General features: G+C 51.8%; 1 protein-coding gene across 29 annotated transcripts in view; it reads left to right on the forward strand.

Moving 5' to 3' along the window:
- Nucleotides 1-14,031, forward strand: part of MSI2 (musashi RNA binding protein 2) — a 192,326-nt gene that overhangs the window by 52,976 nt on the left and 125,319 nt on the right. The gene's annotated exons all lie outside the window — the stretch shown is intronic.

The raw sequence follows: 14,031 nt of genomic DNA on the forward strand, positions 1-14,031 counted from the left end.
GCTAGTTTTGCGTTCGCCCCCTTGCTTGGTGTGGTGAGGGTTCCCCACCACGTTGTGAGCGCATCTCCGGGTCCCGCCGGAGACGTCCCGGGTGCCTGGAGAGCTCAGGAAAGCAGGCAGACCCCGCTCTCCCTCTTTGGAAACTGAAGATATATCAGGGATGTTCCGTCTCTGTGTGTTTCTGATTTCCGTGTGTAAATACAGCTCGCTCGCCGAGGTTCAGCACAGCACTTCAGAGGAGGGGCAGGAAAGATTGAATCCGGCTCTTCAAACACACTTGGCGTGTTGTCCTTTGAGCTGGAGAGTGGCGCTTCCCTCTCACAGCGAGCGTCTGAACAAGGACGGGAGTTGAGACGGAAAGGGCATCAGACTACATAATAGATACGTGTAGTCTAAATCTATACACGGTATTCTTTCCTCTCTTGAGAAAAAAAATTTGCTTTCCAAACTTTTACTTTTTTCTTTATTTAGGCAATTTTAGAGGGCGAATGCACGAGGGAAGCGAGCATTTCATTATACATGTTGTAAACCCAGGGCACAGCTTCCCTAATTGCCCCTCCGAGTGTGTTATGTGTCCTTTTTGGCATTGCCCTTCTGCTGGTAAACTCTCCATTAGCCGCATTCTACATGATGGAGCTGAATCGTTCCGAGTGATGCAGCTGAGTGGGTGCTTGTTATTTTTGGTTACTAATAGCAGTGAATTCAGTGACTCGCCTGCTCCCTTCCCCCTGCCTGCCCTCCCGTGCCTAAATATATCCGAGCAGCCGATGAGCACAGGCACCGGCGCTGGGCCTGTCACGCTGACTTAGCTGGGCACGGCCTAAGCTACCGGCTTGGCTTTTTGAGGTTTGAAAATGTATTCAAATAGTGGCATCATGATTTGACTTGCAAATAAGTACAGTGTGGTAATGGGGCCCTTGGACAGAAAGAATGATGCAGCACTTTACACAAATATATGTCTCCTTCCCATGAAGCAGATTAGAAATAATACAATCCATGCTGATGTTTATGGCTCCATGCTTAGTGAACAGAGACGGTTTTGAGTTTTCATTAATGGTGGATTTTGCAGTGTTTAATGGAACAAAGAAAAAACACCAATGGAAATTAAAGAAATGCTAATGCCTTCCTAGGAAACTTAGAAAACATTTGGTTTAGAGGCAAATCTGCTCTGGTCGTCGTTTTCTCTCCTAATTTTTTCCCCTTCTCTGGGCTGGTTGGCTGATTGGTTCTTTAGAGCAACACTTAAGTGAGCACATTATCTTTGTTGCTGCTCCTTCCCCAAGTGGAGGCGCTGGCCTCGCCGGTGACGGCACAGCTATTTCCACAGCAACCAGGCAGGATGTCACCAATTCGGAAGTGTGATTTTACATGCAGAACAGCAGCAGGAGCAGATGGATATTGGAAACAAAGTCCCCACCCCCTCCCTTCGCCTCCTTACCCTTCCGAGAGCAATAAAAGCACTTTCACAGCGTCTCCCCTGCAGATCTTCATCCCTCGCCTGGATCGTTCGGGCCGTGCGGCTGGAGAGCAGCGTGGGCGCCGGGGCGGGCGCGGGGAGGCGCTGTGCCGCGGTCAGACCAGGCACCGGTGCAGGGGAAACGAGCTCGCTCGGGCATCTCGGCTCACATTCAGCCTGGAAGTTGTTTCATTAATTTTGGTGGTGGCTTAGTGCTATTAATCCTGAACCTGACAAAACGAACGAGCCAAACCTCACCTGAGGTATTCAGGCATATGTGGTTGCCATCTTGCATTAGAAGTTTAGCCTAACACCCACCCACCGTTTGGGCAAAAGCCTCAGGAACATACGCTCAGGCTGTTTTCTCAAAAAAGGTGATGTTGGAAGCAGACACAGAAAGGGTTTTGCATTTCATAAAATCCGAGGTCAGGGCCTCTGGTTCGGAGAACACGGAACTGGTTCGGTGTCCCGGTTGGGGTGCAGGAGAACCAAACAAGCGGTTCCCTGTGCTCGCTCTTGCAGCCTGGCAGGCGCGGCTGAAGCCAGGTGCTCATCTCGGGCTTGCACGAGGCAGTGGTGCGGAGCTGACCCTGTCAAGGTTGAGGTTTCCATGCTGGGGAGCACTGGTGAGCTGTGGAAACGGGCCGCGGCGATGCCGGTGCCACTCGGCGTCTCCTGTCCTGGTGCCAGAGCGAGGGGCTGCCCGGCTGCCCCGTCGCTGATCCGCGAGCACCGGCCCTTTGTCGCGGCCACCTGGGACCCGGCCTTTCCTCCCGTCACAGTAACCGTGTCACCTCTCTATGAGCCTGATTGATCTCGTGGTGCTGTAATACGCGACATGGGGGTTCAGCCAGCGTGCCAGGTGTGCAAGGGACGTGCTGCTGTGGGCACAGCGCCGAGGAGAACCCCGGGGACCCCCCGTGATCTGCTGCCTGAGCTGGTGCTTGTTCCTGCAAAGCCTTGGGCAGACTCTCCCATCAGGATTTCACTTCCAGTTAAGCGCTTGTGTGTGTTACAGCCGCTCCAACACCGGTACAAGAAGGACACAACCCTGGGGACCCCTGGGGTGCAGAGCCGCGTGTGAACCGGCCGTGGGTCCTGGAGTTGCAGACTCTGCTCTGGGGCTGAGCCGCTCAAAATGACGCCCACGGCTCAAGTTTCAAAGGAGTTGGGTGTCAAACTTGCACTGAATTGAATTTCAGTGTGAGCCGGGTGTCTATTTTTGTCTCGTTAGGGTTGCAGACCGAGATCCTCTTTGTGTTTTTATTTTGTGATTTGATTTTGAAAACACCAGCTGTGATCCGCTATCGTGTTATTGGTATGGATCACGTGAAATGTTAATTAGCTTGCGTGAAGGGAAGTTTTGGTAATTGATTTAATATACAAGTGCCCCTCTGCTTTCTTTGGCTTATGTGCTGGAAAGATTATATTACAAACTTTGTGTTATAAGGGAGATTAAAATGCATTTTTAGGATTTTCTTGAAATCAGAAAGTGAAGTTTGACTGTTCAGGTGAACGGTGCTATTGATATTTCACCATTTCAGATAAAAGGAGAAAATAATATCTTTATTATGATTAGCTTAACGGAACCAGTCGTAGGTGACTCAACAAATCCAATGCTCTTTGGTTCAGCTGGCCGCGAAGCACAATCCTCTTGCCATGAACGTTCCAGCGTGTGTTCTATTGGAAAAGGACGCGAAGGGTTTAGATAGGAGCTCGTGGAGGGAGCGTCCTGTTGCTGAACCACGTGCTCAGCCTCGGTGCGAGTTAATCATCCTCTTCCTGTTTGTTTTCTTCAAAACGTTACGGGATTTTCTCTTGCTGTTACTCTCCCACAGCATGTACTCTGAAGGCTGTCATTTTGTGTGGGGCGCTGGCCGAGGGGCAGCCGGGCCCGGGGCTGCCGCGGGACGCTGCTCTGGGGCCGCTCGCTTCAGTCAGGGCCTGTCAGATAAGGTTGCTATTTTAGGAAGTTCTCTTTTCCTTCCCCCCTCTCCTGGTCCATCTCGTATTCATCTGCAGTCCCCCTCCTTTCACTGTCATTTCAATCTTCCTCCCAGTTAATTGGCTTGGGAGATGATGCTAATTTGCCTCGATTGGGGCTGCCACCTTTGCCTTCTCCTCATTGGCATGCACGGGTGCTCTCCTCACCCCTCTCCTCCGTTCCCGAAAGGCCGGAGGCAGGTTCCTCGTGCTTCAGCGAGAAGAACCCAGGCCCGTGGGGCAGTTCTGCAACAAGTGCTGGTGTCCCCGAGGGCCGGGTTTGATTCTCGGTGCAGACGTTACCGTCAGCAACAGGACTTGGTCGGTTTACCTATTCCGAGCTTTTGGTCTTCCCTTCCACCCCGTCCCTCGGGCACTTAGTTTCTGTTTTTCTTGTCTGCGTTCTTTTGTGCTTCTTTAAAAAAACAATGAAATATTTAAAAAACCCTCCGGACTCTTCAGGTAACTCCATAAGAAATAACAACAGCACTGATATTAATACCTGCTCTATCTGGGACAGGCTGTTAGTGCTAGAAATGATCCCTATTCTCCCCCTGTATTTTACAGATGAGCACTGAAAAGCGTCTTTATTCAGTGTGACTGTTGCTATTATGTGGCGAGGCATTCAATAAAAGTTGTGATTTATGAGATGTGTGTGGCCGTTGTTGTTTTTTGCTCTGTCATCTATCAGGGAGAGAAAAGCCAGGCCTGATAATTCTTGGCACCCAGCTTTTTCGGTTAAGAATGTCAGCTGTCAGGCTGTCAGGAGAAGTTATTTCTCTGGGTTTGTTAAATAGGCAGCGATGCCGCCTCTCGCTGCGCCGCGGCGATAAGGGAGCGCTTTCTGTGCTGCCGGGAAGTGTGTCCCATGGCAAGGCCCTTAGTGTGCCCACTTAAACTTCAGTGCTTTGTGTTTTCAATGTGTGACAGCACTTGATTGCTTAATATAAAAACGCATTCAGTTTCTTTCTTGCAGCTTTTATGTGGGTTTTTATTCCTTTCTCTCTCACTGAATGGAATGCCTTTTTTCTTCCCTTCTCTGTGACTAGGTATTTTAAAGGTGCTCTTTTGCAAAATATGCGCACATTAGATAATCTGGTGTTGCATAAAAACTCTTTCATATTTTGGGGGCTTCATGTGTGCATCAAGTAGACCTAATTGAAGACAGCGGCTGTTTGTCACAAATGTGAATATAAGGATGGGGACAGAGGGAAGAATTATGTTAAACACCAGGGCGATGGCGGTTTTTTCCTTATTAGTTATTTGCAGAAATGTATCAAAAAGTCATTTTGATGCAGTGTACAATAGAATCACAAACTTGTGCTTTGCATCCTAAGTGCCTGGTTAGAGCACAGTTAGAAGCTGAAATGGTTCCTCGATTAGTCCCTGGAGTCCTATATCAGTCTTTAACTCTCAGCGTGTGGTCTGTGATTTAACAATGGATGAAGGATTGCTGAACTCGAGCTGAATGTATAACCTGACATTTTCAAACCTTCAACCCCTTTGCTTTCTCCTCTCCCGTTCTTCCCGGAGAAGATCCATCACACCCTCGCCACAGTGTATGTGCCTGCAGGGCAGAACTCTGGAGCTGGAAAGACTGGCAGACTGCGGTTCATAAAAATGGGCAGCAAATTGCTATCGAAAAGAGGCAAGAAAGGTGTCTGGCTGCCCTGAGCTCGGGGCTGTTGTGTCGGGGCTGTAAGTTCTCGCGGAGGACAGGAGGGAATTGGTCCTGACTTTATTCTCAGCTTCCCGTGGCTGTGGGTGCAGCTGGGATGGCCTCCTTATTTTCATGCTGGTAGCCTCCATGTGAAAGGAAAACATTTCCCATGCATTAATTCGGTCTGGACGGCTCATTTATGTACTGTAAATCACTGTAAATCCCGGGGGTGTCGATGTTGTGGTTTGCAGGGGGTTCATTCCAGCTGATGTCACCGGTGAGCGTGTGGAGCGAGAGCGGGTCGGGCGGGCTGGGGCGGTTGCTGATGTGTCCACCTGGTCTGCGTGCGCGGGGCAGGGAGGCCGCGCGAGCTCCGGTGCGGGCTGCTGGCGCTCTGCCTCTTCTGGAGCCGCCGCTTCGTGTCCCACATTTCCTTCCCCCAAATCCTCACTGTGCACAGGGAGCTGTGGTGGAACCGTCCTGAGCGTCAGTCGTACCGCGGTTGTGACCTGGTCAGTAGCACCGAGCTCGGCAGTGTCGGGGGCTGAGGGTCCCTGAGCTTGGGTGCTGTGCCTGGAGTTGGGCCGGGCTTAGTTCTCTCTTGTTTGTGGAAGCACCCCGAGCTGCTGTGGGGAGAGGATGCGCCGTAAGCAAAGCCCAGTGCTGCCCGGTGCCGGTGCTGGCACAGCCCACGGGGAGCTGAGGAATGAAAGGTGGCTTGTTCTGGTGGACAGAAGTCAGTCTCAGCCCACCAAGGTCTTGCTTAGAGATGGTCTCATTAGCGTCTGGGTGCTGAGTCACACTGTGTGTTCTGCCATCCAAATGCCAATGTATAAACACATCCGTTTTTGCAGAATCTCTTGCCAAGTACTCGAGTTTACAATGTTAACAGCTTTGAATAAATTCTTCCTGGAGATAACTGATTTATTAGGCTCCTACCCTTCTGAAGGCAGAGCTAGTGACAATTAACAAACAAAGCAGCATGAGGCAGTTATCATTCTGGGTAATAAATCTCTCAGTGTTGGTTACCACTTGCTAATGGGCTCTGGAAGTAAAACTGCCCGTCAGTCAGAGTGAGCCGGCACCGCTGATCCCTGTGTGTGTGCGCGGCACCACTGATCCCTGTGTGTGTGCGCGGCACCGCTGATCCCTGTGTGTGTGCGCGGCACCGCTGATCCCTGTGTGTGTGCGCGGCACCGCTGATCCCTGTGTGTGTGCGCGGCACCGCTGATCCCTGTGTGCGCGGCACCGCTGATCCCTGTGTGCGCGCGGCACCGCTGATCCCTGTGTGTGTGCGCGGCACCGCTGATCCCTGTGTGTGTGCGCGGCACCGCTGATCCCTGTGTGTGTGCGCGGCACCGCTGATCCCTGTGTGTGTGCGCGGCACCGCTGATCCCTGTGTGCGCGGCACCGCTGATCCCTGTGTGCGCGGCACCGCTGATCCCTGTGTGTGCACCTGGGCGTGGGGTGGGGACGATGTGGGTCCATGCTGCCCCGTGGCGGTGCCAGCTGTGCCGCGGTGCCGGGGGTTCCACCGCGTGCCCGCGCCTGGTCTCGCCGGACGTGCGGTTGTGCAAACCTGCGACCTGCTTGGGTTGGGAACAGTGGTCGAAGGGCGGTGACAAAGTGCGTTAGTTCCTCAGCTCTGGGGTTAACGTGCTGTGAGCAGGTGAGCCATATTGATTGTGCTGCCGTTGTACAACAGCGGCCACGTGGAGTTCGAGGCAGATTGAGCGATCCCTCGTTTTTCTTTGGTTTTCCTTGGCTGGAGCCGGATCTCGTTCCCTCGTGCGGAGGGACAGCCCTCGGCGTGCAGTGCTCTCCCCTCGGCGCGCCGTCCTCCTCTGGCTCCCGTCTCGCCGGTGCAAGGCTGAGAAACGAGCCCGCCAAGCTTTGGTCGGTGGTTCCTGTTGTTCCCCAGCGGCATCTTTGTTCAGATAAACAATTGGTCCGAGACCTGTTAGCGTGGTTTCCAGCATCAGGGAGATATTTCTTGCTGGGTTTGTAAAAATGATCTAAATGGATCCGACATCCTGGCCATAAAACATCTGTAACATTACACATTTAGTTATGTTACTAGAGACTTGAGTTCATTTTGATGGGTAGTATTTTATCTGCTACTTTTCCCCTTCTGCAAGCAAAGCTTTCTGCAGAGGAGGATTTATAGAAATATATTTCCAGCACAAGAAAAGTCATGCACATTAAGATGTTGGAGTAAAGGAGAAATAATGTCTCTTTTTGGAGACCGTGGCTGATTTATCTGTGGCGTGGTGGTCTGCTCTGACCTTCCGAGCTAGGAATAATATTTTTTTATTCTTCCTTTAATAACAATAATGTCAGTAACGACGTCTTGCACTGTTCCAGCATCTTCAAATCAGCCTTTCAGCGGGTTAGACATTTAATGAGTGAAGCCTCACGGGCTCCATTGAGCTGTGGGGATATATTTTTGTTCTTCATTTCGTGGAAATCAAGGGACGTAGCGCTCGATGGTGCAACGTACTCAACCTAATGAGCCTTCTCCAAACGCTGCGAGTTCAATGGTGTTACGTGCCAAGCTGTGCGGTCCCCAGCAGGTTCCTCCCCAGACTCTTTGGTACATCAGCCCTATGGAGACCCGGCTGACCTGCCCCGTGGTCGGTGGGTGAGCAAACATCCCCCCGGGCCGCGAGCTGCGCGGTGCTCCCGCCTTCGGAACAAGTGCCGGTGTTTCTCGTCTTGCTTCCCCTCTTCCTCCTCCGTGCTGCTCCTCGGGGCCCTTTGATTCCTCCTTAAGGGTTATTTGCTCTGCTTTAGAGCGACAACTCTCGCTCTCTCCGTGGCCGGTGGTTCCGTGTCTGCCCTGGGTGCTGCCGTTCCTGCCGCACACCCACCGCTGCGGGACGGGATCCGAGAAGACGTGGCGTTTCTTAAACTCGTGAAAGTATTTCAAGAGCAGTAGTAAGCAATTCTGAACGTTTTGCGCGATTTCAGTGGTCTCGCATCAGAGGAAAAGATCCCCCGGTGAAATGCGAGCGGCGTGTTGCAGAGACATGGGCTTGACTCAGCAGATGAAGTAAAACTGCTCATCAGTAACTGATTGCCATGTGCGTCTAGATTATGTAGATGAAATTAATCAAGGCTAAGGGTTAAAGTTTTCCATTTGTTCTTTTCAGAGAAATCATCTGGAGTGTGTTGGGAGGGAGGTAAATTGCTTTACACATTTCCTTCGCTGTGAATTTTTCTTGTTTTAGCAGAACGTTATCTAGAATCTGAACAGAGAGCTCTCATCGCTGATTTGACAGGGTTAGAATGAAAAATTAGTTGATATTAACTTAGAGGTATTTAAGTCGTGTGTGCGTTCTGCACTGCAGAGGCTATAGACTTCTCCTTGCAGCGACCTCGGTGTTGGGATCTGAGTGAATTTTGTAAACTCCTACAGGGTGTGCGCTTCTCTTCGTCTCCAAATGGGACTGCGCTGTTGGAATTTGTTAAACTCTGTGCTGAGCCTCCAGATACACTCCTTCCTCCTCCTTTTTGTAAGAAAAGAGGACTGGGATGCTTTGGGAAGCTGCTGAGCCTCGTTTCCCACCTGGACCCACTTTACGCCCCAGTTCACCCATGGGCCCTCGGTGCACGTCGACCGTGGCCGTGCCCTGGGGACACGTCCTGCGCGGGACACAGGCTCCCTGCCCGCAGTTTGGATTTGGCACACACTGTTTCCAGAAGACAGTGCAACATTAACCAAGGAATTGATGAACGTTGTAGTGGCCGGTTAACGCTGCGTTCCCATCAACTGTTGCTGCCATGGCTTTGAATGGGAGGTCCCCGGGCAGAACGCCATCGCTCTCTGTCTCTCTCTGTACAATGTCAAGTTTTGCCAGTAGCCTGTAGATTTAGGAGCAGAGTCTTAATTGCGTCCCACTGGGACCTTTGTCCCTGCATTACATGGGCATTGCAAAGATCCCGCCCCTGGTATGTAGTTGTGTTGGGCGGCGATCTCTGTTTGTGGTCCTGAGATGCATTCCTTTAAAAATTCATCATCTTCATTTAAACAATGCAGTTTTTAAGCACTGCTGCATGGTAATCAGGCATGTTAGATGAGCTGTCTGTGCTCAGGGGATATTTAGGGTTACCTTCCTTACCATACTGTGCAGGAGAAGCCAAAGCAACCGGGAGGATTTAAATAGGTCTTTCTCTCTGCTCCCTTCTCGCTGCCTCTGTGCTTTGTTTCTGGAGCGCACCAAAGAGTTAATGAGCACAGGAGGAGGGAGCAGCCCTAAGGGATGTGATAGAACTGGTTCTAGCCAGGCTGGGGGGCTGTGATCTATTCCTGTTCTCCGGAGGGTGTGAAGTCTGGCTCTGGTGAATTTGACTGTATCTTTAGATATGAAGCTTGAAGGCAGATTTTGCTCAAAAAAAACCGCTGAGCTCTCACAGCTGGGGCTGATTTTGAGGAGCTTGGATCTCCACGAAGGGAGCTCCTCGTGGCGGGGCACGCGCCCGCCTTTCTGTGCCGGGGCTGCGGGGGCCCCCGCCCGGGCAGCAGAACCTCCTGCATGGGCTGAGCTGCAGGGCAGGACAGGGAGGCGGGCAGGAGGGCTCTGCTGGACCCGGCCACACTTGCTTGTGTTAGGCCGAGGATGGCTTTGGCTATTGCTGCCAATTCATCTGGCATGTACAAATCATTTGTGTGTTCTGCCTCCTGCCGATAGCGCAGTCATCGAGGGAGGAAGAGAAAACAGCAGCCAAAACTGACCCTCCCAAAGTTAACAGCGAAACCAAAGACAGCCAAAAACTCGCAGTGTAGCAGGGTCTAAGTTATCAGCTTCGTTTATGAGTGGATTGGGAGAATACAATCCATCTGTATTTTCCACAGAAATCAAGGGAAGCGATTTACCCCGCTGGGAATCTGTGCTGCTTGTTCGGATTAAAGAGCCCGCTGGTTGCTGCAGACCTGCCTGTGGCTCCGGTCAGTGCTCATGGGATGACATGAGCTTACGCAGGGTCGGGCACAAGCTATTTGCACCGTGTAAGTCTTGCTGAAATCCTAGTTTGAATACCTAAGCACGCTGTGCGTGGCACACGAAGCCATGCTGCCTGTGCACAGGACTGAGCTCCTCTTGCCGGTGTGGGCTGGAGAGTCTCATATGTACCAGCCGATGGTCCCAGCTCTGGGAAACGCTCCTTTCTCAGCGTGGGCTTCGCATCGTGTTTCACTGCGGTTCTTAATAGCGTTTTGGAACTTGCTATGAGGATCCCGGAGGCAAAAAAAAAACCTGGAGAATTGTTGCTTATGGTTTGTGCTCTGCCAAAGAAGCCTGGCAATTCAGTTAACAAGATCACTTCCCCATTACATGAGTTATTGTTGTTTTTAATTAGAGGTAATGCTGTAGTTTGAATGTACAACACAATGGGGTATAAAATGCAGTTCAGGATATATACCAAAGATGATTTTTCCAATTATAAACCTATTTAGAAGGCGGATACATTAGAAATGATGAAATGCCAAAGTGCAGATGAGGTGAGCAGGCCGGAGTACGCACACACCCACGCGTGCACGCTGTTGGACGGGGCAGAGGAGAGCGCTCTGGAAAACAGTTATATATGCATAATTAGTTTAATCTGAAATTAATGCTAATTTTGGCAATTTACAATGGTAGACTCACTATTAGTACTGCAGTTCGCTTGCACAGTATGGAGGAGTTGAGGATGCGAAGCCTCGGTGGGTTCCACAGAGGAGGCCCCGGGCACCTGAGCCGCTGCCCCGGGCCAGGCCGTCCCGTTCCCAGCAAAGAGGTGCTGGTGTGCGGAGCATCCCGCTGCTCCTGCCGCCGCCGTCCGCACTTGCCCGGGTCACTTCCGACTGCACCCGCACCTTTGGGGAGCCCAGTTTCCAAGCACGCAGATTTAATTTGCAACAGGACCTGGTAGCGACACGCTGAGCATCCTGTCAGTGCTGGCTGTGGGTGAGCACCCCTCCTGCCCAGCCGCGTCGCCTCCTGAGCCAGGAGCTCTGTGCTGGAGTGGGGGGAGAACAGCAAAAGAGGGGCTGCAGCTCCTGTGTTGGAGACAGACTGGGCTTGGCTCTGGAAAGAGGGGTGAGTACTTGTTGCTTGAGATTCTGGGAATTCTGCGAAATGTTTCATCAGCTTAAAACCACCTGTATTTGTTCCTAATAGTCATAATAACAAGAAGGTTTCGGGGTGGGGAGCCCACCAGGAAAGCGAAGCGCAGAGCTGGTACGCGAGTAGGCAGAGGTATTAATGGACACTGAACCGGACACTGAACCAGACACTCTGACTTTGCAAAACTGCAGTTCCTGCGTCTTACCCGGGTCACTTGTGCTTAGCCCACATGGTGCAGTGATGTTTTTGAGTGGGATGAGACTTGTATTTCCAGCTGCTGAATCTTCAGCCTGTTGCTTAGAGAAGATTTACCTTGTATGCCCCAAACTGATTTAATCACAACCTTAACCTTGCAAGAAGTGGCCTAAAAGCAGCAGACCTGCCGTGCTAAAGCAGGGTGGTTTTTTCGCGCTTCTGCACCGCCCGGAGTGTTTGCTTGGTTTCAGAACACAAAGGCGAATGTATTTTCCAAAATACCAAAAGCCAAGCCAATAAAGAGGCTGTAACCTTGAATGACTCTTTGCAGTAGTAGTCACACGTGTTTTGATTAACTGCAACACTGGCACAATGTACAAACAAAGCAATTCCGCAGGTACTTACAATTAACGGACTTTAGAACCAGCCTTAGATCTAACCGTCCCATCAATTCCTTCTGCAGGGAGGCAGACGCCTCCAGTAACAACAGCTCCAAAAACATTTAGTAGCTGCGTTTTGGAGAGCCCTGCAGTACTGAATGATAGATGTATTATACTGCAAATTTAAACCAAAGCCGTGAAGCTGCAGGTATTGTGGTTTCTGAGTGACCTCGACCTCTTGGAGTCATTCATACAACATGGAGTTGTGATTGATTCACACAAATCACTTCATATTGGGCTTTTTGTTATAATAAAAAAATAATTACAATGGGTGTTTTCTCAGCTCTACAGAGCGGTGCCCCGCGGGGTGTTCTCCTCCCACAGGGTGTTCGGTGCCCCACGGGGTGTTCTCCTCCCGCAGGGTGTTCGGTGCCCCGCGGGGTGTTCTCCTCCCGCAGGGTGTTCGGTGCCCCGCGGGGTGTTCTCCTCCCGCAGGGTGTTCTGTGCCCCGCGGGGTGTTCTCCTCCCGCAGGGTGTTCTCCTCCCGCGCCATCGCAGCCCTGGGCAACCAGGGGTTTGGGGACTTTCGGGTTAACATCAGTTTTCTCAGAGCTCGTGTGTGAATGTGCCTGTGCCTGGTCCTGGCAATCTGATGTGCTTTAAGATCTTTTTCACTGGTGATTCAGGGGCTGATACGCAGCGGGTTACCTTGGTATGGTAAAACCCTGAGGCAGTGAATACTTATATTTTTTAACGTGTTGTGGGCACTCCATCCTGTTTGGCTGATGCGTTTGCAGAGCTTTGAGTGTCCGCTCTGGGCTGGCAGACTGTGCCGAGGGGACCACAGCGTTGTTGGGCTTTGACCCTGCCCGGGTCTTGCCTGGTAACTCATCCGCTTGGCTCACGAGAGGGTTTGCAGGTTAGAGCAGGAGCTGGAGGTTTTGTTTCCAGCTGGTCCGTGTCCCACCGCAGTTATCTAATAACTGAAAATCGGTGAGGCCGCACCAGTATAGACAAGTCAGCCAGTGCAGCACCTCGCCTGGTGTTCGTGTTTGAGGAAGAAATGGCTGTTTCCAGCACAAACAGCAGATTTGTTGTCTGCTGGGGCTCTCCTGGGGCAGCCGGTGACGGGCAGCAGCCTCGTCCCTCCGCAGCACGACCGGGGCTTGTGGGGACAGGCGGCGTCAAACCTGCGCTGTGGCCTGGGCTGCTGGGGGCTGAGGACGCAGGGGACAGGGGCTGGGGATGCGGGGGACAGGGCTGGGGATGCAGGGGACACAGGGGATGGGGCTGGGGACACGCTGGTGCGGTGGGGCTGGGAGGGTCCGCGGCGGCTGGGCCGGAGGAGCCGCTGGGCCCACATGGGCTGAGGGCAGAAGCAACAAGGGGGTGGGGGAGCCGTCCCCTCAGAGCCTGGGGGAGCCGTCCCCTCAGAGCCTGGGGGAGCCGTCCCCTCAGAGCCTGGGGGAGCCGTCCCCTCAGAACTGGGGAGCCGTCCCCTCAGAGCTGTGGAACCGTCCCCTCAGAGCCTGGGGGAGCCGTCCCCTCAGAGCCGGGGGAGCCGTCCCCTCAGAGCCTGGGGGAGCCGTCCCCTCAGAGCTGTGGAACCGTCCCCTCAGAGCCTGGGGGAGCCGTCCCCTCAGAGCCTGGGGGAGCCGTCCCCTCAGAGCTGTGGAACCGTCCCCTCAGAACACGCGGATTGTAAGAGCAGACTTAATTTTGTGCTTCACTTTTGTACCGAAGAGCTGATTTCTGAAGCCATTTCCGAGCTCGCAACACATCTCTGGGCATTAAAATGTTGTGAATTTGCTTGTCATTACCAATATTTGCCTTGACTGAAGCTATTGAAACAAAGTAGTCTCTTTTTTTTTTTCCCTTAACATTCAATCTTGCTTCTAAAAGAAGTAGCTCTCCTTTTATTTCTTTCTTGGTCAAATATAAAAATGATGATAATTTCAAATACTGCTTTAGAATAATTGCTTTCCTCCCTCTTTTGTGTGACAACAGAAGCTCGGCCTCATCTTAAATCAGATCCTGGCAGGCGGAGGGCCCTTGACAGCCCTGCAAAATCCTTTAGTTACAAGTCGGCTTTAGCCAATTCTTTATTTGTAAATGACAATTTTCTACAGAAAAATATATGCTTGGGCTTCAATTTTGGAGCCTGAGATTGCAGCAGGAAAAAATAATTGAATTTTTACACTGCGATTTTTTGGTTTTTTTCTCTCTCCTTCCTAACTTAAATAAGTCAGGTGA

Source organism: Columba livia, chromosome 20 (genome assembly GCF_036013475.1).
Source record: "Columba livia isolate bColLiv1 breed racing homer chromosome 20, bColLiv1.pat.W.v2, whole genome shotgun sequence".
Classification (NCBI taxonomy): domain Eukaryota; kingdom Metazoa; phylum Chordata; class Aves; order Columbiformes; family Columbidae; genus Columba; species Columba livia.